Source organism: Peromyscus maniculatus, chromosome 1, assembly GCF_049852395.1.
Source record: "Peromyscus maniculatus bairdii isolate BWxNUB_F1_BW_parent chromosome 1, HU_Pman_BW_mat_3.1, whole genome shotgun sequence".
In the NCBI taxonomy this organism is placed as follows: domain Eukaryota; kingdom Metazoa; phylum Chordata; class Mammalia; order Rodentia; family Cricetidae; genus Peromyscus; species Peromyscus maniculatus.
In genome coordinates, this window is record NC_134852.1 from 141,850,901 (window position 1) to 141,876,239 (window position 25,339).

Consider the following 25,339-nt stretch of genomic DNA (forward strand, 5'->3'; position numbering starts at 1 on the left):
ATATTCACAAAAACATTGAGCAGAAAAGTGCCATTTTTAGTCCTAGGAAGGGGAAGTGCTTCGAAATGATAGCAAGCACTTAACACCTTTACTGCATCCCAGCTGTTATCCTACAGCCAAGAGACGGGGTCACACTGTGTGGCCCTGACTGTCCTGGAACTCACTATGTAGACCAGGCTGGCCTCAAGAACTCAGAGATTCTGCCTGCCTCTGTCTCCCGGGTGTTGGGATTAAAGGTGTGCATCACCATGCCCAGCTCCATCCTACAGTCTTGACACCTGCTAACAGCAATCCCTGAGGTGGCTGCTCTTGTATCTGATAAGGAGACTGTAGCATAGGGAGTTTAAATAGGGTGCATTGGTTCATGACCGAGGCAGGATTTGGGGGGAACCTGGCTGCTGAAGGCTCTCCTACTTTCATCCCTTGGAGTCATCTTCAGAGGCTTCCCAATCAAATGCCATTACTAATTGGTTCTTTCTTACCTAATCATTCTTTGGAAAAGAGGCTCAAATTTTTTCAAACTAAGAACAAAGCCTGCAGAGTTAGGTAAGCAAGTGGGGTTGGGAGTGTGGGTTCGGGGCGTGTGGGGCAGAAGCACCTGCTTAGCATATGTGAGACATGGGTTTGAGCTCCAGTAAAGGTGTAGGTAAACAGGACAACAGGAATGACAGCAGTTAGGACAGCAAAGGTTGAAAAGGACTCGAGGGAACGCCAAAGTGTCACTCCTGGGTTTGGCACAAATAGACTGTGTGCCGTGTTTGCCTCTTGAATCGGAAGACCTTTTTAAGGAGGCAGTCACCAAGAGCTATCCTAGGCTAAGCTCAGAGGGCATGATGGAAATCCAAGTGCTAATTACAGGGTGTTTGAATTGCGGTTATCTGTTCAGATAGCTCACACTAACAATCCTACTATTACAACTTCCTTAAAAACAAAATCAGCCAGGTGGTGGTGGCGGCGGCGGCGCACACGCCTTTAATCCCAGCACTCAAGGAGGCAGAGGCAGGTGGATCTCTGTGAGTTCGAGGCCAGCCTGGTCTACAGAGTGAGTTCCAGGACAGCCAGGGGTACACAGAGAAACCCTGACTCGGTAGGGCTCAGGATATAGCTCAGTGGTAGAATAGTTGATGTATGCAAGAGACTGTGGGGAGGAAAGGGAGCAGGGAAAATATGGTAAATGGGAAAATATAATATGAGTGATGGGAATAACAGCACACAGAGTACTTTTTATAGAGGCAAGTGGGTTGGACCTACTTATTAAAAAGTGTTCAGATAGTCTGTTGTAGTGGCACACACCTTTAATCTCAGTACTTGGGAGGTAGAGGCAGGCCAATCGCTTGTGAGTTCCAGGCCAGCCTGGTCTACAGAGTGAGTTCCAGGACAGCCAGAGCTACACTGAGAAACCCTGTCTTGGGAAAAATAAAAGAGGTGTTCAGATGAGGAGGCCAGACAGATGGGTTATCAGTTAAGAGCATTTATTGCTCTTGCAGAGGATCCAGGTTTGGTTCCCAAACTCTGTGTCAACTCACAGTCGTTTGTAACACGAGCTCCAGGCATTCAATACCCTCACATGCACCTTCCACAGGCGTCAGGCACTTACATATCCGCAAGCAAAACTCACACACATAATAATAAATAAATATCTTAGTGATATTCAAATGAAGTCAAAGAAAAATTTAAATCCTAGCTATGTGAAGCTAGAAATACCTAAAACAAGAAAAGAAAGTTGGAATATATGGGAAAAGACTGCAAATGCTATAAAAACACACACACAAAAAAATAACTTAGTATCTAACAAAATTGAATTCAAGACAAAGCTAATTTTAAATAGTATCTCATAAAAAGGAAGAATTTGTGAAGAAGATCCAACAGCCATGGACTTCATTACCCCTAAAAACATAACTGGGAACTACGCAGAGCAAAACAGATAGAAATAAATGAGAATAATCCACAAAGCTGCAATCACGGGCATGACTTAGAAATCAATAGGTCAAAGCTGGGAGCTGGGGTGCGGATACGTAATACCAGCACTAGGAAGGCTGAAGCAGGAGGATTGCCATGAGTCTGAGGCCAGCCAAAGCTACATACAAGAGCAAAGGGAAGGGACAGAGGAAAAGGAAATCCCCCAAAAGTCTCTAGCCCAAGAACCCAGGTGCCTGGTTTAAATTGAGTGAGTGAGATGTGACTTGGGCCCAACCCAGTGCACCTCCTGTTCACACTGCCTGTTTCACCACAACCTGTAAGTTAATAGGTTTCTGTGTTATAAATGGATATTAAAATGCATGACATATCCACAAATAAAAATGGGTTTCTGTTTTAAACAGTATATAAATATATACACTATCCAACATTGCATGTCCTCTTGCTATAAAGCCTAAACTATTCACGTTTTGGCCCTTTAGGGGAAAGTTGTCCAGCTCTTTTATCGAATGACTACCTCTATGTCAGACTGTCTGGGTAGAATACCAAAACAAAAAACCCCTCCCCTTGGAGGCTGGGCTGTATTCACTCTTGGTTTTATTTGTAATCCTACTGGCTCCCGCCTCTACTCTACAAATACGTTCTTATCTTCCCATCCTTAAAAACAGAATTTCCCAGCCTGGTGTGGTGGCACATGACCATAATCCTAGCACTCAGGAGTCTGAGACAGTATTGTGAATTTGAATCCAGTCTTTTCTCAACCCTGTTTCACAAAGCTAACTCACTAAATTTCTGGAAGTCACCACTTTGCAGGCCAGGATGTGGACCAGGGTTACCTTATCCCCAGTAGCTCCTCATCCTTATAGCTTGTTCCTTTGTTCCTTAATCCTTGTCTGCTTTCGCTTTTATAGGTGGATTTAAACTCCAAGTCCTCCTTTGACCCTCGATTGGTGGTCTGTTCTATCTATCCCAACTACTGTGGTTTCAGGCAGCTTTCCCTGGAGCCTCGCTCACTCGGTGCCTGAGACCTCCTCCTCTTGACTGGCTTCTCCTCCCTTAAACGACCACTTTTTTCCTGATGCTGTCCTTGTGCCGAATTTTTCTCTATAACAGCCTGCACAGTGCTTTAGAGCAACGACAAGTGTCTTAGAAGCCCCCGCTGTGGAATGGCACTCCCAGTCTCTCCTAATTACCCTGCAGGAGGCCCTCCAGGAGGAAATTTGAGTTCAAGTGCAGAAGGAAGGATTTCGGTGGGAGACCTGCTAGTCTATCAGCATTACAGTGTAGAGTCATGTGAAGCCTTTTGTAAGAGTGGATGGACCAAGAATGATTCTTTTAAAAGGCTCATCTCTAGAGCCTTAAGTTCTCTGGTTGGGCCTAGAGCCCGGGAATCTGTCTGTCTAGAAGCCTCCCTGGGAAAATTACCACACTCAAACTTGAGAAGACTTCTCAAAACAACTCTCATCCCAAAGACCCTTTTCAGTTTCTCTCCCAATGCCGTCCAGTTAGACTCGCTCAGTAAACGCAGGGCTCCCTGAAACACTGCCTGCCTAAGGAAGAGAAAGGGGAAATAGGCAGCACCTTCTCTACCTCTTCTCAGGGTTCATCATAGATGCCCCATTTCTGCCCCAAGGGCCTCCTGGGAAGCTATATACCTAAGGGGTCATCCACTCCCACACTCCCACCCCCAAATGGGAGGCTCCTTGGGGATTGCTTCACCAGGCATGCCCCTTATCAGGAGAGCCTATGGGGGGGCTGCTGCTAAGATGTCACTGAAGCTTCAGGTTTTAAAATCCAGCCATTTCCCTTAGAGACCTCTTCCCTATGTTAGTTTGGAGATGCAAACTAACAACAAAGTGACAGCAGATGGTAAGGTTTTGCACTCTTGGAGGGCTAGGAGTCAGACGGTCCATCCAGCCTAGTGGTCAGCCTTAGTGCAATATATATATATATATATATATATATATATATATATATATATATATATATATATATATATATCCTTTATAGAGCGGTACTCCATCTTTCCCAGCCAGTGGCTTTCCCTGAGTGCACAAAAGCTAAAAATATGCTTATTGATGGATAATGCTCATTTTCTAATGTGTTTTATAATACCTTCACTTGCCCAGTGGGCAGGAAGTCCTGGGAATTGCTCAGATTGAAATGTATTAATATGAAAGGTTGCCAGATGTAGCCAGATGCATTATTGGTGCATGCCTGAAATCTTGCTGGGAAAGCAGAGTAAGAAGGATTATAGGTTTTGGGCCAGCCTGGACTACAAAGCAAGTTCCAAGGCAGTCTGAGTTCATATAGAAAACCTGGAGAAAAAGAAGAAAGAAGGGGGGAGGTTAAAAAAAAAAAAAAAACATGGGTTTTATGTTTTGAACATTGTGTTAAAAGGACTTAGCTTGTGTTCTTCTCAGAAGTCCCTTTAGTGTGGGCACGGTGCCGTCTGGGCCAGCACTCTTCCTAACCCAGTTGATCCTGAGTTAACGATGTTTCCCTTGTTCCAGCTGATCTTTCTTCCCCTTTCTTTTCTTTTTAGTATGAAATGTCTACTGGGCGTCAGCAGTCAGGACAATCTCCAGAAGAACAAACATTTCAGAACAAGCTGGCCCCTGCATCTCTGGCTAGTAGTGTAGGGAATGAAGAAGTGTGAAGAAGACCCTGCAGCATCCTGCTGCTCCCTTCCAGGAAAGTGTTGCACGTTCTAGACAAAGGGCAGAACATCCTGCTGGCATTCCGAATGGCTCTTGAAAGGCAGCCCTCACACTTCCTTGTTCATGTCCAGCAGGGTTCAGCGGGAGCAGGCAGTGCACTTGTGTTGGGATTAATTGGTTCCTTGGTTTGCGGCTTTTACGTAATTTCTCTTGAGATCCACCTCTTACTCCTCAGCCATTGTCCTATTCACTTGACTTCTAAAAATTGTTGGTGTCCAGTTCCCGTACCATCTTAGGAACTCAGTTAGGGTCACCTGGTCATTTCAGCAGAGGACGCCAGAGGCCTCCACTCTCTCTGCACTTATTCTCTGAGGGTTTGCACTCTGGCCTAGAGCTAGCAAATGTCCATAAGCCCCATCCATGGGCTTATTCTTTCTAGCTTTTGTATTCAGAGTTCTACTGCTACATTTTTTATTTGTAATATAATCATTTCATATACCCATGGTCCAGGAATTAATTTAAATGTAATTTAAAATGTAGTTGGGGGCTAGAGCTGGAGGCTCAGTGGTTAAGAGTATCTGCTGCCCTAGCAGAGGACCAGGATCTGGTTTCTAACATGTGCACTGGAAAGGCTTAACAACCCCCTGTAACACCAGTTCCAGAAAATCCCATGTCCTCTTCTGATCTCTTCAGGTACCTGCATACATATGGTTCACTGTATATACACTCAAGCACAGATACACATACAAATTTTAAATAATAAAGTGTTATTTCTCTTCTAAAGCATTTAAAGTTATAAATTATTCACACAAACCTAATTCTTTAAATGTCACTTTTGAAAGTTTAAATATTGTCTTTTTATGAAAGAGAGAGAGACAGACAGACAGACAGAGAGGAAACCATTCACAGACTTGGCATTCAGTGTCCATAAGTGAATGTAGAGACTTCATGTCATACTCTGTGAGTATTACCACTAGGCCTCTATAGCAATCCAAGTTCAAGAGAGAGTGATAACAAACTATTAATACTTGAAGCTATTGCTCAGCCCTGATATGAAACTGCTCCAAAGCCAAGCCAATTCCTGCAAGCCTCTGGAGCTGCCCATCAAAACACAAAGAGAAGCCAAGAAAGATCAGCTCAGTGCCAAGGGGAATAATCACCGATTACACAAGAATCTGTTCCACTCTTGACGTCTGAGAGGAAGAGCTTCGCGGGTTTGTAATTTGTCTTCTAGCTAAGAAAACCTTCCTTACCTCTGGAGTGGTCTCTTTCTCTGATGCTGACTTTTCCTGGTGTTTTCTCCATTTGAATACAGCCTCCTTTTTTGTCACTCTTTGGGGGACAAGGCAGATGGGGGAGCTCTAGCGACTTGAAAGGTGTTAGTTGGGAGAATGGTATTTAGGCTCCAGGTCATGGGGTGCTGGCATGAAGCAGTGAATCCCAGTAAATACAATTGGTATGTGTTTGTTTATGGAATGCAGGCCTGAGGCAGCTGAAGACCTGAACTCTCTTCCACAGGTCTGAGGGTAGTAATCACATAGAGAATATTTGAGTTAAACTTGGAAAAATGTGTAAGATTTGTTCTGAAAAGATATCAGACTGAGTGCCAAATTCTTGGGACTAACAGGTTAACAGTCTGCCTTTCCATTATTTTTTTGGAAGTGGAGCTAGAGAGGTAACCCAGAAAGACGAACATCATATCTTCTCTCTTACTGGAGGCTCCTAGCTCCAAATCTTCAGATGTGAATACACAGTCTGTAGCAACTACAGAAATCAGAAAAGTTAAATGGGACCATTGTCAGGATAGGGGGTTTGGGGAGCAACAGAGAGGCAAATGGCAGGAAACAAGTGATCTGAGCAAGGAAATAAAAAAGGGAGGGCTCCTTGGGGGGGGGAAGGTAAATGAAGAAGGTGTAGGAGGGCAAAGAGACTAGCAGAATACAAGTGATCTGAAGGGCAAATGGGAAAAGAAGGGATTCTTTAGGGAGGGTGAAGATGTAAATGAAGGAGGGAGGTGGGTCAAGTCACAAAAACATCTAAAAAACCACACGGAATCATAGTGTTAATAGCTACAAAAAATATATTACACATAACTCCATGTATACATAGAGTCTTAATAAACATTTCTCATCTGGGCTGATGGTGCTCCCTCCAAGAGTCAAAGACCTCCTAACACATACCCCAATATCAGACATGAGAAGCCCTCCTTTGAATTGTTGATCAGGGCTGTCCAAGAGCCTCCCAAAATATGCAGCCCAATGCCATAGCTCACAGTTACACTCCAGAAGTGGAAGGTAAGTTCCTATTGCTGAAGACACCATGCACTTTAGAAACAGGGCCCAGAGATCCCTAAGCTGGAACTGATCTCAGCACTCCCTCCCCTGAGGACTAGCTTTCAAGGGACAAGAAGGCATCATGCAAGTTTCCAAAGTCAATGACACCTGTGAACCACATCAACAACCAGCATGGTGTGATAACCCTAAGGGTGCAGTAGTGGCAGAAATGCCTTGGAGGTAACCAGCAGCTCTCTAATTGGACTAAGACCCAGTCAATAAGAGGGAGACCATTCCTGGTACTGGAAGCCCAGCTAACTACTCAGTGCTAGTAAGTCATGATTATTGGAGGATAATCTGTGATCACTAATTTATTAAACCACCATTATCCCTAACAATCTATAAACCTTTGCCCTTATACCTACAGGTAAGTGTAGTCTTCACTTCTCATCAAAAAAACTTTGCAACAGACAGAGACACCTCCAGAAAACCACAACTGATCAAAATGCAGAGTTGTGGCACACAGTCCCAGTGGATATATCTACAAACCATGTCTACTCCTAAGACTCAGGGAGCATTGCAGAAGAAGGAGGGGAAAGATTGTAAGAGCTACACCATAAAGACTCATCAACATAACAGCCCAAATGTAAGAAAAAAAGGGTGACCCCAGTGAAGAGGCTAAGCTGGACAGAGAATATCCCATAAGGCCTCAACCCTACACAAAACTATAGGCAACAGAGGACAGCTGGGAATGGGAGAGGTGACTTCCACTTGGAAAGAGCACATCAATTAGTTGTCCAGTATCAGTCATCCCTGAAAACACATCATCATATGGACTTTGAACAGGTTATATTTAAGAATATATATGTATATAAGCATACATATATGCATTCAATAAAATTTTTAAAGAAGGCCATGAATTAAAGAAGACTGGGGAGGGGTGTATGGGAGGGTTTGGAGGGAGGAAATGGAAGGGAGAAATGTTTAATTAAATTACAATCTCAAAAAAAAAATAATTGGGCCTAGAGAGATGACTTGGTTAAGAGCACTAGCTGTGTTTTGTTGTTTTGTTTTGTTTGGGGATCTCAATTCCCAGGCCCCACATGGTGACTCACAACCATCTGTAACTCTAGTTTCAGAGGGTCTGACACCCTCTTCCCTCTTCAGCTGGCACCAAGCATGCACATGATGCACAAACATATATGCAGGCAAAACATCCATACACTTAAAATAACTTTTTAAATGCTCTGTTATACCTTGTACTAGAAATCCTAGCTAATGCAGTAAGATAAGAAAAAGGAAAGGTATACTGACTGGAAATGAAGGAACAAATCTCTTTGTTCACAGATGATATTATTGTGTTGCTATTTCTTCCTAATTGAAACATTTCCTCCTTGGAAGGAAGGAATCTAAGATTCAGGAGGATCAGAAAGTCTTGAGATTCACAAGGACCCCCTCCAAAGCTTATATAAGCAGTAAACAATTAAGGGGAGATAAGGTCTCTTTGTTGGAGCTATCTTTCAGGGAACTCTAGAGATGCAGCTTCTGAGAGTCACTGCCTGTGTTGGGGGTGGAGTTTGTGGTGATACATTCATTCATGTTCCGTTAAGTAGTCCCAAGAGACCCACTGATTCATCAAGCTCGGCTTTAGTAGACTCTTGTCCTTTGTCTGTTGCTGGTGTTCTGGGGCAAATAGACATCTGTCCATGTCTCCCCAGGAAAATTCACACAACACGATCTATGTAGATTAAAGGAATCAATAACAAAATCTCAGGAAGATATGTGAAGCTAGTAAGGTGGCAGAAAACAGTTAATGTAACGTAAGGCCAGTCTCTTATATACCACCAAGGAACAAGTAGGATTTGAAGTAAAAAAAAAAAATAAAAATGCTATTACACTAATACTCCTCAAAATAAAATAGGTATAAATCTAACAACATATGCACTAGATCTAGTTGAGAAAACTTATAAAACACTAATACACAAAAGAAGCAAATTAAAAAGAGATACATTGTACGTTCATAAAAACTCTGTCTTATCAAGATATTAGTTCTTCCCAAATTACTGTAACTATGGATTCAATACAATCCATTTCCAATTCCCCAGAAAGCTATTTTGTAGATATTAACAAGTGAATTCTACAGTTTATGTGGGAGAGGTAAAATAGTTAGACTAAGGAAAGCAGTATTGAAGGGACGGACTAACACTGAAGAGTTGACATTTCTCAACCTCAGGACTCAACTATAAAGTTACATTGATCAGGATAGTACAATATTAGTCAAGGAACAGGTATGTAGAACACAATTCAGAGCCCAGAAATAGACCCAAATAAGTGTAGCAAACTGATCAATAATAAAGGAGAAAAGTCAATAAAATAGGTCAAGGATAGCCTTATCAACTGAACTAGAACAATCAAACACTCACATGCATTAAAAAAAAAAAAGATATGCCAGGTAATGATGGCATATGCCTTTAATCTCAGCACTTGGGAGGCAGAGGCAGGCAGATTTCTGACTTTGAGGCCAGCATGGTCTACAGAGTGAGTTCCAGGACAGCCAGGACTGTTATACAGAGAAACCCTGTCTCTTAAAAAAAAATAGATTATACCTATCACAGAACTTAAATAATACAACTAAAAATAAAACACAAAATTGAAATATCTAGGAGAAAATCTATGTGATCTTGGATTTTCCAATGACTTTTTTCATTTATTTATTATTTATTTAAGTATGTGTGATGTACTCAGAGGCACACACATGCCATGGGATGCATGTGAATGTCAAAGGACAACTTTCAAGAGTGAGTGCCCTCCCTCAACCATGTGGGTCCCAGAGCTTGAACCCAGGCTGTTGGACTTGAAGTCAAGCACCTTTACCCAGTAAGCCATTTCACTGACCTACAGAGTGTGACACGTGTAAGACATGACCTGCTGTACTTTAGATCTTCAATGTCCCCTGAAGTCCATGTGTTAAATTCTTATTCCCACATGGTGCTCTTAGGAGTTTGTGGAAACATGAAGGTAGATCCTAATAGAAGGTCTTTGGGTCATTAGGGGTATCCCCTTAAAGGAGAACTCCAGTTCCTTTCTTTTTCTTCCTGTCTCCTGGCTCACCATGAGGAATCAGATGAACAGCTTCCTCGGCCATCCACCTCCATTATGATGTGTTGCCTCTCCCCAAAACCAAAAGCATCAGGTAAACAAAAGTGGGCCGAAACCACTGAAACACACAGCCAAATGAACTGTCTCTAAACATTGACCATCTCAAGTATTGTCATAGTGATAGAAAGCTGAGTAGCACATGACCTGTGAAAGACTTGATAAGCTGGACATCACCAAAATGAACTCTCTGCTCTGCTGAAGACATAATTGAGAGAATAAACAGGCAAATCACAAACTAAGAGATGTTTTCCCAGAATCTTCATCCATAATAGACAAAGTACTACTCAACAATAGAAGAACTGTCATAGTTTGGGTTTTTATTGCTGCGAAGAGACACCATGACCACAGCAACTTTTATAAAGTAAAATATTTAACTGGAGTGGCTCACTTACAGTTTCAGAGGTTCAGTTCATTATGAACATGGTGGCATGCAGGCAGATGCAGTACCGAAGTAGTAGCTGAGAGTCCTACATCTTGCAGGCAACAGGAAGTTGACTGAGATACTGGACACATAGGAAACCTCAAAATCCAACCCTACACTAACACACTTCCTCTAATAAGGCCATATCTTTTGTCCCATCACTCAGGAGGCAGAGCCAGGTGGATCTTTGTTAGTTCGAGGCCAGCCTGGTCTACAGAGATCCAGGACAGGCACCAAAACAACATGGAGAAACCCTGTCTCAAAAAAGTAAAAAAAAAAAAAAAAAAAAAAAAAAGAAAGAAAGAAAAGAAAGAAAGAAAGAAAAGAAAAAGAAAAAAAGTGTGTACCACACCTGGCTCTAAGCTTTTCTTTAATTCCTTTCCACAAATTGGAAACTTAGCTGGATGGGAACTAGACCTGAGATCACCACTCCCTTTATTCCATTTCTTAATCTGTGTATGTCCTTGAATACAGAATTTAGCTCCATTCCACCATTCTGGTGCTCTTTTTCACCTCAAATATTTTTCCTTGCTCAGCTTTCTTTTTTTCATGATAAATCTTCATCAGAGTTAACACTAGTAACCACACAATAGATTCTATCCTAGGCTGTTTTAAGATTTCTTCTGCCAACAGAACTAATCCAAAACTCTTCACTTTAGTTGGTCTCAGGCAGACTAGGACAAGGGCAAAAGGCGGCCACTTCCTTCACCAACGTATCACAAGGCCAGTCTCCAGGCCACATACTAAGATTTTTCTCCTCTGATGCTCACAGTTCAAATCATTCTTAGCACCATTGTCTTCCATGCTCCTACTCGTCTGGCTCATTAAGCAGTACTTGAACCATTCCACTGCTTTCCTAACCCAAACTCCCCAAGTCCACATTACTCCAAACAAAAACAAGTTCAGGCCTATCACAGCAATACCCCAGTCCCTGGCACCAACTTCTGTCTTAGGGTTTTTATTGCTGTGAAGAGACACCATTGACCATGGCAACTCTTATAAAGAAAACATTTAATTGGAGTGGCTCTCTTACAGTTCAGAGGTTCAGTTCATTATCATCATGGCAGGGAGCATGTCAGCATGCAGGCAGACATGGTACTGGAGTAATAGCTGAGATTCCTGCATCTTGCAGGAAACCGGAAGTTGACTGAGACACTGGGAATTATCCTGAGCATAGAAAACCTCAAAGCCCACCCCCACAGTGACACATTTCCTCCAAAAAAGGTCATACCCACTCCAACAAAGCCACACCTCCTAATAGTGCCACTCCCCATGAGATTATGTGTAGCTGGAAGTTTTTCTGTGTCCCGCCTGGCCCGCAGTCTCTCACCCAGAGTCCTGCAGCCTTTTATAAAATAACCACACAGAGGCTTAATATTATTTGTAACTGCTTGGCCATTTGCTCAGGCTTATTACTGACTAGCTCTTACACTTAAATTAACCCATAATTCTTATTTATGTTTAGCCATGTGGCTTGGTACCTTTTCTCAGTTCTGCCTTCACATCTTGCTTCCTCTGTATCTGGCTGGCAACTCCTGACCCAGCTTTCCTCTTCCCAGAATCCCAGAATTCTCCTTGTCTGCTTATCCCACCTATACTTCCTGCCTCACTACTGGCTAATCAGCATTTTATTTATCAACCAATCAGAGCAACACATTTTCACAGCACAGAGAATGACATCACCCATCAATTATGGGGGCCAATTACATTCAAACTACCATAAGAACCAAATTAAAAAGTAGTCCCAGGGCTTGGAAAGATAGCTCATTGGTTAAGAGTTAATGTGCTTGTGGAGAACCTGAGGTCAGTTCCCAGCATCCACCACAACCCCCAGCTCTACAGGCTCTAAGGCTTTCTTTCTGCCTCTAGACATCTGCATACACATGTGGGTGCTCACACTCACATACACACCCGCACACTTTCTTAAATTGTATATATATATAATTAGTTATATTAGTTATATATTAAATTATATATAATTAGTTATAATTATATATTAATTGATATAATTAATATATAATTATATATATATATATATTACAGATGGCAAGCGAGTATATGGAATCCTGCTCTACATTGGATGCTGTCAGAATGCAAATCATCACTACATACTTGCCACAGTGGCCCAAATCCAATGCTCTGCATGCCTGGAACTGCCACAGACAGGAAGCCACTGGAGCTTTTGTTCTTTGCTGTGGAAATGAGAAGCAGCTCAACCACAATGGAAGACAGATTGGCCACTTCTTAGAAGATAAAACATGCCGTTACCAAGCACATTACAATACGCTTCCTAATATTTACCCAATGGAGCTGAAACCATGAGTTTGGCCACACAAACACCTGCAAGTGGATGTTGGCAGCGGCTCTATTCATAATTGCCCAAATCTGGAGGAAACAACCAAGATACCTGTCAGCAAGTCGATTGGTAAATAAGCGATAACCTAGCCAGAGTGGAGAATCATTCTTCACTTGAAAGGAATTGTCTCAGGATGATGGCACTCTTGGCCTGGCTACAGGTTCACTGAAGGAAACTGATGAGCCCTAGATTCCAAGGCCCTCTTGTCCTCCTGACCTCTTCCCACTGATGTCCTACAGTCCAGACCCTGTGTGGACTGTGGGATGCCCCTCCTTCCTCAGGACCTGTTGTCATGGTGCTAAACTTTCCTCAGGTCGAGTACTCAGGATGTACCAAGGGAGTGGTCCCCAGTAGCTGCTGGTCCTTTACAACCCACAAGAACTGTGCTTCACTTCCAAGTCCTGTGTACACCAGCCAAATATACAGTTTGTGATGCAGAAGGATACGTGACACCTCAGCCTTGCAGTGACACAGTGACTTGACGTGTGGCCCCCATCCCCAGCCACTATGATGTCCAGGACCAACTCCGCATTGAGTTGTCTGGGACGAAGGAGGGATGAGTGGTCAGAGTACCCCCTTTGAATGTCAGTGACGTTCCAAGGCCAGCTCAGGATCTCCGGTGGCCAGCTCAGGATCTCCGGTGAGGACAGGACCAATCCCAGCCAGACATCTCCAGGAGTGGTTTCTGGCAGCTAGCTGCCAGCTCCTTCCTGTTCTTCTGGCTAACCATCAGGTCTCTGAGGCCTTCCTACTACAGCTACCACAGGACAAACTTGGTAGCCAGCTGCCTCAAGTCTTATATAGTGTCCCTGGGACAGAAATTGGTGGCAGCTTACATCTCAGGCCTCCTCACCATGGTGTTCTTCTATATGTGAGCTCTCAGTTGAACCCACCCACTCTCCTTCCCCTGTAGGGACCTGATGCGGTCATTGGGATGTTTGTGCTTGCCCCCATGTCTCTTCTCCTTCATGCTCATCCTTCAGCTGTCATACCCCATCCCAAATGCCCGGGGATCTGTACTCATATTCCAAGCTGAAAAAAAAATAAATTCTTATAATAAAAAAAAAGAACCATCAATCTGTGAAAAGACATAATAAAGCAAAATAAATGCAGAGTACCATCCAGCAGGAGCTATTGAAAGGCAGCATAGGATTGGAATTCGTCTCAATGACATTCTGGAAAAGGCAGAATTATAAAGGTAGAGAAGACACTAGTGGTTTCCAGGAGTTAAGGGAGAGAAAGATGAGCTGGTGGGACACAGAATAAACTGTTTTGTGAAATGCTGTAATGATGACTAATTCATTTGTCCAAGCCCCACAGGACATTCACCACCAAGTGTTGACACTAATGTGACCATGGAGGCTCATCAATCTGATAGGTGGTGGAGCTGGTAATGGGGAAGACTCTGTGTAGTGATAGTTTGTGTATGATCTAACAAATAAAGCTGGTCTGAAGATTGGAGGGCAAAGCCAGCCACTAGTTAGCCATAGAGGCCAGGCAGTGGTAGCACATGCCTTTAATCCCACCACTAGGGAGGCTGAGACAGGAAGTGATATGGCTGAGCGGAGAAAAGCAATATAAGGCAGGAGGAGAGAGGAACTCCTTCACTTTCGGCTGAGGAGTTGGTGAGGTGAGAGGTGTCTGTGGCTTGTTCCTTTGTCTCTTTGATCTTTCAGCACTTACCCCAATATCTGGCACAGGGTTTTTATTAAGATCAATTAGGATTCATGCTACAACTCTGTGTATATGGTGTGTGTGTGTGTGTGTGTGTGTGTGTGTGTGTGTGTGTGTGTGTGTGTGATCTAAAACTTCTGTCTTATTTTTTTAAGTCATGGCTGGTGGGTCTTGCATTACCAATGCATCTCCTGCTGTTTTGGAGACAGACTTTCTTCTTTTCTAAAAGGTTAATTAATTTACTACCTTATTAATTAGGGGATGGAGCAATGGCTCAGTGGCTAAAAGCACTTATTGCTTTTGCAGAGGACCTTTGCTTAAAACTGTCTGTAACTCCAGTTCCAATGGATCCAATGCCATTTCCTGACCCCCTCAGGCACCAGGGACATGGTGCATAGACATACATGCATGCAAGCAAAACACTCATAAAATAAATCTGTTAAAAATTAAATAATTAACTTAGAAGCTATATTTCTTAAAGGCCCTTTTTGCAGCATTTAAAAAAATTATTTAGAAGTTTTTCTAAATCTGTTTAGGCACAAGTAGGAGTCTGGTATGGTCATATGCTATTTCTCCTTGTAAATACTTAGTAGTGGAATAATTAGATCATAGCATGCTTTTTGAGATTCTATGTATTTTTTATTTTATGTATATGAGTGTTTGCCTGAATGTATGTCTGTACAACATGTGCATGCAGTTCCCATAAAGGCCAGAAGAGGGCATCAGATTCCTCCTAGGACTGGAGTTACAGAAGATAGTGAGCTACCACATGGGTTCTGGGAATCAAACCTGGGTCCTCTAAAAGAGTAGCAAGAGCTCTTAACCACTGAGCCACCTCTCTAGTCCCTAAAAATATTTTTTCATACAATACATTTTGATCACATTCTTTCCCTTATCCAACTTCTCTAGATCCTCTCCACCTCCCTATCCACCCAACTTCATGTTCTTTATCTATCAAAAAGAAAGAAAAAAAAGAAAAACAACAACAAAAATCAACAGACAAACGAAAAAGAAAATTAATAATACAAAAAGAAACATCAAAACAAAACAAAAAGTTGACACACACACACAAATAAACATGGCGTCCATTTTGCACTAGCCAACACTCCTGGGCAGAGGCATGGGGCCTGCCCTGAGGTGTGGTGGATACACACAGTGACACTCCATTGAGGGGAACTGATTTTCCCTTTCTCATCAGGCATCCATTGCAAACAGCTTCTTTGTTAGGAGTGGGACTTTGTCTTGGTTGGGAGTGGGACCACTGTGCCTTCTCAGTGCTTGGATATCATCTGGTTTGAACTTGTGCGGATCTCATTCATGTTGCCACAGTCTCTGTAAGGTCATGTGTGTGTCAGTCCTGCTGTGTCTGAGGGATGCTGTTTATTTGGTGTCATCCACCACCTCTAGCTCTTACAGTCTTTCTGAATCCTCTTCCCCATAGATCCCTGAGCTCTGAGGGGAGGGGTTTAATAAAGGCATCCTATTTAGGGATGAATGCTCCAAAGCCTTTCACTCTCTCTACATTGTCTAGTTGTGGGTTTCTGTGTTAGTTCTCATGTACTGCAAGAGGAAATTTTTCTGATGATGGCTGAGCCCTGCAGGCGTTAATCTATATGGGTAGATCGGAATGTTCCTTTTGTAGAATAAAAGTAGTAGTTTTCCCATAGGCCCTTGACCTATTTAATTTTGGCTACATTAGCAGTATAAGGCATGGGTTTCATCTCATAGAGTGCCCTTAAATCCAATCAAAAAGTGGTTGGTTACTCCCATAACATGTGTGCCACTGTTACACCATTATATATAGGTAGGTCTCTGTTGTAGGTTGCAGGATTTGTAACTGGGTGAAGTTGATGATTACTTTCTCTCTGGCAGCATGTGATGCTACCAAGAATATTCTAGTACCATAAATGTTAGTTGATGTGGATGAAGCTTCTAATTGATTAATTAATTAAAAGGCTGTATTTCTTAAATGCCTTTGTTGCTGAATCTTCATATAGGTTGCTCTTTCCTGACTTAAGAATTGGCTTCTGCTGGGCAAGGAAGTACACTCCTTCATTCCCAGACCTTGGGAGGCAGAGGCAGGTACATCTCTGAGTTTGAGACCAGCCTGGTCTGTTTAGTGAGTGAGCTCTGGGCCAGCCAGAGTTACATGGTGAGACCCTTTCTTAGTGGGAAAGGGCAGGGGATGGGGGAAACTCCTGACATAAGGAAAGCTTCGGAACTGGGTACCATCCTGGTGAGTTCTGGTGTGTGAATAAGATACACACACACACACACACACACACACACACACACACACACACACGTGTTTGGCAGAAGAACACTCCTGTTTCCCAGACTAGTGTTTAGGTTCAAGACCAGAAGGGAGGTAGAAGCACTACTCCTTCCCTACAAGCTTGTCCCTAAAGACATCTGGTGTCCTCTGAAGGTGAACCTAGGAAAATAGTCCAACTTCTTTTTTTTTTTTTTTTCTTAACAGAGGAAAGATGAAATAAGGCCAGGAGCTTCAAATGTGGGTAGAAGGGCACCCAAAATCTTAAGAAAAGGCAAAGGAGCAACCTTAGAAAACAAGATGCAACATCCAGCTTAGAAACATGCAGCAACACTGGAAAGCAAGAAAGACATCCAAAGGGAAGATTCCCAGTTGCCCTCACTGGAGAGGCGGCTGCCGAATGCAGGACATACTAGAGAGTGGTGGAGAACTCGGCCTCTGCTGTGCATCGTTCACTGTGCGCTGGGAGGGCAGAGCGACTCAGGAGGGGAAAGACGAAACACAGGGCATTTGGGGAGAAAAAAGTCAGGTGGACTGTGAGACTTGTAAAATAAGATTGCACATATTTTTCCTAGCTGAAAAAAATTTAGAATTTAGGAAGAAAAAAAAAAAGTCAGAATCCTGAGCTTGGGGTGCAAGAGAAAGAATTCTCCTTTTCTCCAATCCCTGCCCATATCAGCATCCCGAATAGCTAAGAACAGGTACTGAGGAAACCTGTGTGGTTGAGGGTTCGTTACATGAGAGCTCCCCCAGGCTTCTTTTCTAATGATAATAATCCCATGCTTGAGGGTAAGCCCCTCATGATTTAATCACTCCCCAGTGACGTCATCTCATCATGCCATGGGATCAAGGCTTCAGTCTACGGGTTTGGAAGAATGAAAATATTCTGACCACAGCAGTGGCTACCTGCCTAAGTCTCTGTAAAGTTTGATTTCCCACAATGCAAAGTGGGTGTGAGGGCAGTGCTGACACCCACCTCAAAGGATTGCGGTAAAACATAAATTACCAGACTCAGACGGAGCCATCAGTAAGGAGCAGCTGGGACTGCACCACCAGGTGCATCTCCTGACGCTCGTTCAGTGTTCTTATCCCCTAAAGTCAATTCAACTGCCAGTGAGTGGGTTAGAGGGTAAATCTGAATAACTTCAGAAATTCCACTCTTCCTCAAATTATAGAACTCCCTTAGGGAGTAAAATCCCTCCCCCACTTGGGTCTAGGTTGGCCACCAAGGCCTCTGTGCAGCCACCAGAAGTGTTGGGTGTTGTCTAAGTACTTTATTTCCACTCTGAGGTGATGGGCATGGCATGTGGGTCAGTCGACCCAGAGAGGACAATCCTTGCCACAGAGCTGTGCACACACCATGGAAAGAAGAGGAGTCCTCAGCTGATTTCCGTGGATGGCTTTCATGTTCTCAGAATGCCTCTCAGGGTAAACATGGGCAGGAGCAAGGGTGCTGAGAAGTGGGGGGGCCTGTCTGCTTCCCCCAGGAGTGTCTCACTATCTTCCTGTCCTGTTGAATAAAATCTGGTCTCCGTATCCTCTGAGACCTTGCAAGGTTATTTTTTTTAATCAAGTTGTTAGCGGCGTGAGGTCACAGAATGCCTGCATGGGGGAGGCAAGCAGGCAGACAGACAGACAGACAGACAGACACACACACACACACACACACACACACACACACTTTGTCTTTTCTCGAAGCAATACATATTCAAAGATATTCATGGCTTCCATCCCCCCCCACCCCCCACCCCCGGCCCCAATACTGTCGTTTCATCTCAGATGCGCTCACATCATTTACAACACCTTCAAAATGAACATACAAGGAAGCCTAATGAATAGTTAAAGGCATAATTAGAAATAGGTGCCTGGTCTTGTTTCTCTCCTAAACTGGTTGATTTATGCCTTGTTGTGATTTTTTTTTAAGGACACAGAACTACTAATTTATGTGTGAAAAGGACATTGAATTAATCCTGAAGATCCCAGCAGCCTTTAAAGATCCGAATCATATGTTGGGCTCGTTTAAAACTTGCATTGGAAATTAAGACAGAATAAAGCCCTTTAATTTGAAAAGTGCATCCATAGTGGCTGTCCCTGGGATATCTATCTGCAGGGTCATTATTCAGAGAGGTTAAGAAGGGACTTTATTTTTTATATTCACTATGTATTTCCCAGTTACAGCTCACCATGGTGCATTTCAACTTATAAAGGGAAGGAGATAAAAAAAAGGGGGGGGGGAGGGGAGCTCTTTCTTCACTTCCCACTTAATTTCCTCGCCTCCACGCCAGTCCCAGCTTAATGAATGTAATTGCTACCTTTGATGAAAATACTATTATCAAGATCACACATTACATTGGAAAACAGTTTTTCTTTAAACACAGCTACCGCAGTCTCTAATTATGCATGTAACAAGTGTCTCCCGAACAAAAGAGCATGTTGTGTACAATTGCTAGGAATTGGAGCGAGGCGAATTTGAACAAAGGACAGATTAGATTTGCTCCCTGCTCCACAAAGCCCATCCCTCTGATTAATTTCCTGCAAAAACTAAAACAATTCTCTTAAAAGGCGCTCACCCCCCTCTCTCCAGAATGATCCATATGCCATTTGGGTCTTTCTATAGGATGATAATGGCCCCAGATTTGAACCCACATTAGAAAATAAGAAAGGGCTTTTATGAACTTCCTCTTTCATATGTAAATGACAGCACAAGCTCTTGAGGGATAATGAGCCCCCCCCCCCCAAAGTGACTTTTTCAGTGGCCATAAAAGAGCTCACTGGTAGGGGAAGGTCTGCATTGAACATATTCAACCCAATTATTTTATTAGTTTTAAGAAAAGAAACATCTTTACGAAAATACTCTGTGCCTAGTGAGACTGAGTGACGGTAGCTTTTTGCAAGTCAGCCTTTGAGAGAAGACAGCTTCTTGACTCCTGAGCAGAATTTAAAGAAAAAAAAAATAGTCCGATGAGTAAATTGAAAGTATACTTAAGGTTTTGGGAGACTCTGGGTTTTAACTTGCACTTTGCGATATCATTTGGTGCACAGTGGGGCAGACTGGGCAAGTTCTTCCACGTCTCTTTTCTACCCCTACCAGTTGTGAGACTGGGGCAACGGCCCAATGCTGATTCCTGGTGTTACCCAAACCCAGAAGAAAAAGCCAAGTTAGTGTCTGTTTAGGCTTGGGTAAGAAATGTCTTCCTTGGCTGGGTGATGGTGGCATATGCCTTTAATGCCAGCACTCAGGAGGCAGAGGCAGGTGGAGCTCTGTGAATTTGAGACCAGCCTGGGATATATATATATATATATATATATATATATATATATATATAGAGAGAGAGAGAGAGAGAGAGAGGTGGGTTTTGACTCAGGCCTTCCCGAGGCTACCCTGTGTTTCTATCTGTCTCTCTCTCCTCTATATTTCTATCTAAATCTCGTATCCCCTCACTCCACAAGAGTACCTTGGGGAAAAAGTGGGAGTGATCTCCCACAATCAGTCCTCTGCTGTCCTCTCACTCACTAGGAAAGAGGGTCCCTTAGTAAGCATATCTGCATAAAGTGGGATATTCCCAGAAATAACCTTCTAAAATGACAAGGATCTGTGGTACCCCAGATGATACCTCAAGATCCTGGGGAGACAATGCATATGTTCTCATATAAGAGGCTACAGAGCCCCATTGGTGTGGAGTGTGAACAGAGAGGAGAGAGAGAGAGAGAGAGAGAGAGAGAGAGAGAGAGAGAGAGAGAGAGAGAGAGAGAGAGAGAGATGAATCCATTCTCAGGTTACAGGTGGGAGCAGACAGTCAGGTCTCCGTTATCCTGCTAGGGAGGGCTTACTCATCTTGGAGACCTCATAGTATTGGACACCTGGATCTCTAAGACCCATGGACAGAAGAGAAGAGGCTGCAAGACTGAGGTTACACCTCTAGCACTGGGCTGAAGGTAGAATAAGATAAGCTGAAAGAAAGTTGAGGAGATGCCTCTGAAACAGCCTTCCGCACATCACAGAATTGGAAGATCAAGCCGTATGGATACAAGCATTGGTCCTGGCTCCTGTCATCAACAGCCTCAAGAGTAATGGACAGAAGCGACGTGGGGCTGAGACTCAGCAGGGATCCCAGAAGTGGACAGTTGCTACACTGTAACTTTCGGTTCCCATTTCCTTCAGCTCTCTGGCCGGCAGCGCTTTCTGAGCAGCAGAGTTTGGAAACGTGAGGACAGGCCCAAGGACATGGAAACAATGTCAGCGGCTAGGGCAGGATGAGTATGCAGGAGGGCCCTTTACAGCCCTCCCTAAAAAGCCCCACACATCCATCTCTTGTCCCATTCCTCATGCTACCTGCAACCCTGGAAATTGCCTGGACCAATTGCTCTAAGGAGTCCTGACTAGGGGAAGGCATTGAAGACATGTGAACTTGGAGGCAGCATCACTGCGTGTTGATGGCAGCACAAATGGCCGGCCATTTCCTGGTCCACTGGGTGCACAGGGTATTAGCATCCTGCTGGTGGGAGATGCTCCATCTGTTCTCTGTACTCCCCGTTGCCAGCTGCAAGGTGGAATCTACAGCTAACCTTTGAGTCCATGAAGGACAATGCCCCAAATGCCCCTGAGATGATGCATTCATGTGATCGGCCACAGAACTACACGCTGGGGCTCCCTAAGAAGGCCTAGCAGGCTCCATCCGTGGTTAAGGGGATTTGGAGTTTCCTGAGGTTGGAGGGCAGGCAGTCTGGGGAGCCAGGAGAGTTGGGGACCTTGACCTTCTGTGAATTCTGAGTGCTGTTTGTCAATCACCCAGGCTTGGTGCTGTCTTCTCTGATCTTGTTAGCAAATCAGGCATCATCCCAGCAGCCTCTCAAGGTGTCCTCTGAGCCCCAACTCCAGGCCTGCCTCATCTCCCTCCTTAGCCCAGAAGACCAGCCCCTACTCTCTCCTTACCCTCCTTGCTCAGCCCCAGTCCCCACAAGGCGGGGCAAGCTTCACTCTGCAGGAGCAATGGGCTCTGGCTTCCTTCTTGTTCTATTGCTGACCTTAGTCTCAGGCTGGTGTGGATGGCAAAACTCCCAGGATAAGCAAACAACACACAGGCCGAGAAGAAGAAGCAGGGCCCCTCAGGATGTCCCCACCATCTGTCAAAGGTAGGGCTTTGGCTTCTAAGTTGGCTTCTAAAATCAGTTGGCTTCAGGAGCCTAAGCCTCTGCACCCCCAAGGTAGTACTGTTTGAGCAAGGCTCACACACTGAGCTGTTTGGAGCTTACATCTGGGGCAGGATTGTGGTCTGCTCCACCTTATCCACTGCCAAGGTGCCTTAAATAGTTGGCTATGATATATAATATATAACACTTGTCATAACAACTCCCATTATTGATACATACGGTGAGCTAGGAAGGGCCGCATTCTACAACCGTAGCTACTGTCTGAACGTGAACTCTCCTCTCACGGGCTCACATCTAAACACTTGGTGCCCAGATGGCAGCGCTGTTCTGGGAGGCCGTGGAAGCTTTGGGAAGTGAGATCTAACTGGATGAAGTGGATCACCGGGGGTGGGACTTGTGGTTTACAGACAGCACTTCCTGTCTTGTCTCTAGCTTCCTGTCTGCTTGGGTGTCAGGAGGCGAGGTACCCACGAGGGTGGAGCTGTTGACCCTCATGTCTCGCCACCACGGCAGATGATGGCATCACCTCAAACTGTGAGCCAAGGTAAGATTTTGTGTATTTTCTGTCAGGCATTTGGTCCCAGCAGCAAGTAAGTGATGCAACCACTTGCTGGATACACCCAAACTGGAAAGCAGTCTGTGTTAGTTACCTCCATGGCTGGACCAGACTGTAGTTACCCTGACCTGCCAGAAGATTCCAAAACTGCAGAAGGAGATGGGAGACCGTGCCAACTCATAGGCTTTCCTGCCTCATTGCATAGAGTGACAAGTTTGAGGTCAAGGAATCTGGGTAGTGAGTTTGATTTAAATACCCAGGAGCTCAAGAGAGACACAGCAGAGGCTTGAACAGATCCCAACTGAAGCAGGAAAAAAGCCTTTTGTCACCCACGGAGTGTTCCATCCACTCTGCATCTGATCTGCCATGGGAAAGAGAGGAGAGGTCAAAACTGGGGCTGGCCAAGAAGGGAACGCTCTCACTGGCTCAGTTGACCTGTACACCTGTGTGTGCCTGCATTCACGCCAATGTTTACTGGGCACCTGTTTTGTCCCTGAAGACCCAACTCCATTGTTGGCTCTCCTTTCTTCTTTACCTTAAGAAGCATAAAATCACCCTCTCCCTGCCTGCATCACCATCCTCACACAGGCCTCACCTCCATGGTAGCCCCTGGGGAAGCTTCATTGAAAGGCAATGAGCTTGCAAGCCCCCGAGTGTGGCTATTTCCCAGAACATAGCACACCGTGGTGTACTTAAGGCTTCCTGACTCAGCAAGTGAATGAGAGCAAACAGTGGGTGAGCAGGTGTCTGGTCCAGTGGAGGATAACAGCCCATTGTTCAAGGACCTGGGAGTTTATCAGCGTGCGGGGTGGGGGCGGGGGGGGCGGGGTGTGTGTCTTCTTTCATTGCTTACCGCACAGGTACTTGAGTACTTGCCTTAGTATCTGCTGTAGTCACCAAACTGTGAGTCTAAGAAGCCCATCTATATCCACAAGGCTTTGCCTAAAACCAGCACACAGTAGGTGCTTAACAGGCAACCCTAAACTGGATTAGTCAGATAATTCAGGATCTATGAAGGGTTTTGGAGCAGACCCACAAGCCAAGGAGACCCAGACCCCTGACAGAATGCAGAGTGCTCAGCTGAAGTTCGATGCTGCAGAAACAAGTGGGTTGTTGTTTTTGTTGTTGTTGTTGTTTTCATGTTTGTTTGCTTTGGTTTTTAAATAAGCATGTCCCAAATATTGTACAGAAAATATCTAAGAGGGTTGGAGAGATGGCTCAGAGGTTAAGAGCACTGACTGCTCTTCCAGAGGTCCTGAGTTCAATTCCCACCAACCACAGAAAATATCTAGGATAAAACAATTATTCATTATGTATCTTAAATTCCAACTAAACTTCTATTTGGGGTGTTTTGTTTACTTACTTTTTGGATTTTAAAAAATCTTATTTTGTTTACTTGGATTTTTTGGGGGGTGGGGGTGGCTCATCTGTTGCCCTGCCACATTTTTTCCTGGCATTTATCAGAAACAGAAAATAGTTGCTGGAGCACCAACTCTTATGTTTGTGACTTGGAAAAGCTCAGGGACAGAGGGAAGTGGGGTGAAAGGGCGGCTCTCTCAGCTGGGCATGGTGGCACACGCCTATAGTTTCCACACTCGGGTAGCCGAGGCAAGGGGATCAAGAGTCTGAGGTTAAGGAACCTCATTCATTGCTGGTGGGCGTGAAAACTCATACAGCCACTACGGAAAGCAGTGTGGCAGTTTTTCTCAGGAAGCTGGGAACAGATCTACCTCAAGATCCAGCTCTACCACTCTTGGTCATATGCTCAAAGGACTCTACATCCTCCCCCAGAGATACATGCGCATCCATGTTCATTGCTACTCATGATAGCCAGACATTAGAAACAGCCTAGATGCCCACTGACTGATGAATGAATGTATAACGAAAACGTGGTACAGTTACACAATGGGATATTATTCAGTTGTTAAAAAAATGACATTGTGAAATTTGCAGCTAAATGGATGGAGCCAGAATAAAACCATACTGAGTGAAGTAACCCAGACCCCAAAAGATAAATATCATATGCTTTCTCTTCTATAGGGATGTTATCTTTTAACTCTTCGATATGCATGCTACAATCCGAATAACAGAGTTTAGATATTGAATCAGGGACTAGGGGAGAAAGAAGGAGAAATAGAATATGTAGTTGTGGAAAGACAAGGGGAGACTGGAGTGGGAAGATAAATGGGGAGGGAGATGGAAAAGAGGGATAAGGGAGGGAATATGGGGGGGGACAACTAGCACCAAGCGACATTGGAGGGCCCATACAGAAACCTGCTACAGTGGAAGCTTCCTAAAATATATACAAATACGAAATAAATCTAAATGGAGTCACTAGGTAGCAGGGGAGACAAAGCCCCACTTCGACATCTTTCACCACCATGTGAAACCTCTAGGGCCAGGAGTGGGTTATATTTGGTTGAGATACTGGTCAAAGGAGCCCCATGGAAATCCCCTAACATCGCAGGCTTTTGCTAAGGCTATTGGTTGTTCTCCACAAACTGATAGACGGTAAGGCCCAACTGCTGACCACAACACTCATGTATCTGAACACAGAGAAGTCGAGCTGGTGCCTAACTAGAGGCTGAATCCCTCTAACTAACTAATGTTTATGGTGCTGGAAGGCACTCTGTACACTCCTAGAGGATGAAGGTGACTCATAACCCAGCTAAAAACCTCCTCCATCTACAATAGAGACCTGTCTACAAGATATGCTGGTGCAACCACTCTGTGATTGAATTTAAGGCCAATTCCATGAGATGGAACCTATGCTTGACACCGCTTGGGTGGCCAAGAACCTAAGACTGGATAGGCCACGGGCCAATAGCCAAACACTATTGCTGTGGGGTGTCTTTCTGTACGCTGTGAATATGTGCTGCTCTGATTGGTTAATAAATAAG

At 44.2% G+C, this 25,339-nt stretch overlaps 1 pseudogene; it reads left to right on the top strand.

Moving 5' to 3' along the window:
* The first annotated feature begins 6,825 nt into the window (after positions 1 to 6,825).
* LOC121830854 (motile sperm domain-containing protein 3 pseudogene) lies at positions 6,826 to 13,784 on the top strand (annotated as a pseudogene).
* The last annotated feature ends 11,555 nt before the right edge of the window (positions 13,785 to 25,339 follow it).